This window comes from Micromys minutus, assembly GCF_963924665.1.
Source record: "Micromys minutus genome assembly, chromosome: X".
Classification (NCBI taxonomy): Eukaryota; Metazoa; Chordata; class Mammalia; order Rodentia; family Muridae; genus Micromys; species Micromys minutus.
In genome coordinates this window covers 61204845-61208860 of record NC_137970.1, presented here as the reverse complement: position 1 = coordinate 61208860, position 4016 = coordinate 61204845, and the positions used below count along the sequence as shown (strand labels likewise).

Genomic DNA, 4016 nt, shown 5'->3' with positions numbered 1-4016 from the left:
GATGAACTTCTAGCAGTCAGTTGGCTGCGAAGGAAGGAAAGGGTTCTGTAGACACCAAAGAGAGCCCTAAGGACAGACTTGAGCATGACCCTGTACCTGGGGTGATATTTTAGTTTTTAAATTAAAAACTGGAACAACAATTTAAAGTCTCACGTCTCTGAAGTTTCACGTTTAGTTTGCAATAAAATCAGTCTCTGGTATGACTAGAAAACTATTTTCATAGTCCATTTAATTTCTTCTCCTAAATATTTATGACCTAAACAAACTTTTTTTTTCTGTTCCTAGAAGGTTACTACCTTCTCCCCTCATTTACAAGTTTCCTTCTTACCATTCAAGAACACCTTTCATAGGACAACTTTTAGACTCCTCTTCTGAGTTTGCATTTTTATGAAGCATATACTTTCTGTTTTATTTGTTCCAGTATCTCCCAGGATAAGTAGTAAGATTCTAAAAGAACATGATTAACCCTCAACTTTCAATCTCTAGTGCCCAGCACAGTGGCTAGTACCATAATGTAGATGTCTGAAAATCAAACATAACAGGCTAAATGACAGAATTTGCATGTAGATAATCAGAAGACTGGATAGTTAAAAGTCAAGTTAATGCAATTCAAATTGAAGTTTGTACAGGAATTTTTGTCACTGCCAAGGAAATGTCATCTAAATTGCATTTGCTATCACAAATAATGCATCAAATATTCATTAAAATATATTTCAAAAAGTTAAAGTACATTTTGAAATATATTGAAATTTCCATGAAAGTAAGAACTTTATGAATTTTGATCTATCAAATGTGCTGTAAGATCTCTTTCTAATTGTATATGAACAAACACTGAACTATATAGGTCACTCTTAATAATATTCATAGATTAATGAGTAATGAATATTTTAAAAATTTAAAATTTTGTGCATCAAATTCAACTCAAGCAGAAATAGTCAGAAGCATTAAATTAGGAATGAACTGATATTAATAATTTCTGCTTGTTACTATAAATTTATTGAATACCTTTTTTTTTCTACTTAGACACTGAAGATCATTTTTGATTTGGAACAAAATTTAAGTTTCTTGAAAAGTCTGTTGAAATATTTCATGTGATAAATATCTCATATTTTTAACATTTTAACTTGAAAAAAATGTGTCTGTATTTTTCATAAAAGTACTATCAAAGTAAAGATGCACAATCATTTGAAAGTGTATTGATATTTAAATACTAAATTAATATTATATTTGTATATAAATATTACACATTTGTATTTAACAACTATTACAAAGCATACATATTAACGGGTGCTTCTTTTCCCATACAAAAAGATTAAAAAAAAATAGTTTGAAATTAGCATTTGCTTCTTCGTTCATTATCTGCTCAGTGTTACAGTAATTGGTAGCTTACATTATACAGACCGTTTTGTACTCAACAAAAGAGAAGTAAATTGAACAGTACTGAAAATAAAAAATGATAGATTGATCTGTTCAGATTATGAGTTGCTTAATATTTTCCTATAAATAAAAAAAAACAAAACAAATTAATACTACAAAATATAACCTGTTTTGATGAGAAATCTGCAAAAATGAATTCTTGCTCATGCATTCTGTGTATTTGCCAAGATGAATTTTAGACCACACATGAAGTTAAAACATTTTTATGCCCTAAAATGAATACCAGAACTTATCATGAAGATTAATTTTAAAATTGATTTATACATTTTAATTTTTAAACCATACTTCAAAGAAAATTATCTAGTTAGAAGCATCAATAATTCAGTTAAAATATTTCCATAGTAAATTAATGTAGAAAAAAACAACATTTTTAATAGTAGCTAACCATAATATTGATTGATGTATCTGCCTTATATTTAAAAATCTCCTTACTTTACATGAATGTGAGCATATTAATTTCTTATGTTATTTATTATACATATACACATACACATAAATACGTACATACATACGTACGTACATACATACATACATATAATTGTATCTGACTCTGGAATAAACACGATGATTATTGCTCAAGTATGCCTTCAAGAAAATCATGGATTTTAAAAGGCATAAATGGGGTAGTCGGGGGTGGTGGGAGAAGGAGGCGGCGGCGAATCACTTATAAATGGCGCCCAAGCAGGACCCGAAGCCTAAATTCCAGGAGGGTGAGCGAGTGCTGTGCTTTCATGGGCCTCTTCTTTATGAAGCAAAGTGTGTAAAGGTTGCCATAAAGGACAAACAAGTGAAGTACTTTATCCATTACAGTGGTTGGAATAAAAAATTGGGATGAATGGGTGCCAGAAAGCAGAGTACTCAAATACATGGATACCAATTTGCAGAAACAGCGAGAACTTCAAAAGGCCAATCAGGAACAATATGCAAAGGGCAAGAAGAGAGGGGCTGCTCCAGGGAAAAAGACATCTGGTCTGCAACAGAAAAACGTTGAAGTGAAAACAAAAAAGAACAAGCAGAAAACACCTGGAAATGGAGATGGTGGCAGTACCAGTGAGACACCTCAGCCTCCTAGGAAGAAGAGAGCCCGGGTAGATCCTACTGTTGAAAATGAAGAAACATTTATGAACAGAGTTGAAGTTAAAGTGAAGATTCCTGAAGAGCTGAAACCATGGCTTGTGGATGACTGGGACTTAATCACCAGACAAAAGCAGCTTTTTTATCTTCCTGCCAAGAAGAATGTGGATTCCATTTTGGAGGATTACGCAAATTATAAGAAGTCTCCAGGAAATACAGATAATAAGGAGTATGCTGTTAATGAGGTTGTGGCAGGGATAAAGGAGTACATCAATGTAATGTTGGGCACTCAGCTGCTCTACAAAATTTGAGAGACCTCAGTACGCTGAAATTCTGGCCGATCACCCCGATGCACCCATGTCCCAGGTGTATGGAGCGCCACATTTACTGAGATTATTTGTGCAAATTGGAGTGATGTTGGCCTATACACCTTTAGATGAGAAAAGCCTTGCTTTATTACTGAACTATCTACATGATTTCCTCAAGTACCTGGCGAAGAATTCTGCAACTTTGTTCAGTGCCAGTGATTATGAAGTGGCTCCTCCCAAGTACCATTGGAAAGCCGTGTGAGGGGTGTGCTCTCGCTCACTTGTGCTTGGGTCTCTGTAAACAGTTTGGTTCTTAGTCCTTCTCTTGCACAAATGATATACTTTGAAGACCGTTAGTGTATAACAGAGTTGATGTTTGTTTTCTGTTTAAACAGAGAAAATAAAAGGAGTAACTGCTCCTTTTTTCTTTTTTTTTTTATTTTAAAGTTCCTACCAGTGTATCAGTGATGGACAACAGAGAGACATGCTGTAGAGTGTTTGCCTAGTTGACGAAGCTGCTTTTGAATGCTGGTGGTTCTGTTCCTTTGACACTATGCACTTTTATAATATGTGTTAATGCTCTATGACAAAATGCTCTGATTCCTAGTGCCAAAGGTTCACTTCAGTGTATATAACTGAACACTCATCCATCTGTGCTCTTTTTTTTTAAAATGGTGCTTAAAGAGCCCATCCTTTGCAAGTCATCCATGTTGTTCCTTAGCATTTTATCTTTGCTCAGTTGTTAAAGAATGGTGGCTTGTTTTCATGGTTTTTGTATTTGTGTCTAATGCACGTTTTAACATGATAGACGCAATGCATCGTGTAGCTACAGTTTTATGGAAAAGTCAATTTTGTAGGAGTTGTTTTTCATATCTTCAATAAATTTTTTCTTTAAATTTCAAAAAAAAAGGCATAAATGTATAAAAATATTTCTAGGAGGAGAGGACCTTGGTCCTGTGAAGGCTCAGTGCCCCAATGTAGGAGAATGCCAGGGCACGGTGGCAGAACGGAGTGAGTGGGTGGTTCAGGGAGCCTCCTCATAGAAGCAGGGGGAGAGTGGTGGGATACAGAGTTTCCAAAGGGAAAACCAGGGAAAGGGATAACATTTGAAATATAAATAAATAAAATATTCAATAAAAATAACATTTATATGCTTAAAGAAAATAAGATACTACATTAATGAATATTAAAGCATAT

General features: G+C 34.0%; 1 pseudogene across 1 annotated transcript; it reads left to right on the top strand.

Moving 5' to 3' along the window:
* The first annotated feature begins 2094 nt into the window (after window positions 1-2094).
* On the top strand, window positions 2095-3720 carry LOC308414527 (mortality factor 4-like protein 1; annotated as a pseudogene). Its single transcript, XR_013975679.1, has 2 exons — window positions 2095-3084; window positions 3267-3720. The product of XR_013975679.1 is annotated as a mortality factor 4-like protein 1 (transcript).
* The last annotated feature ends 296 nt before the right edge of the window (window positions 3721-4016 follow it).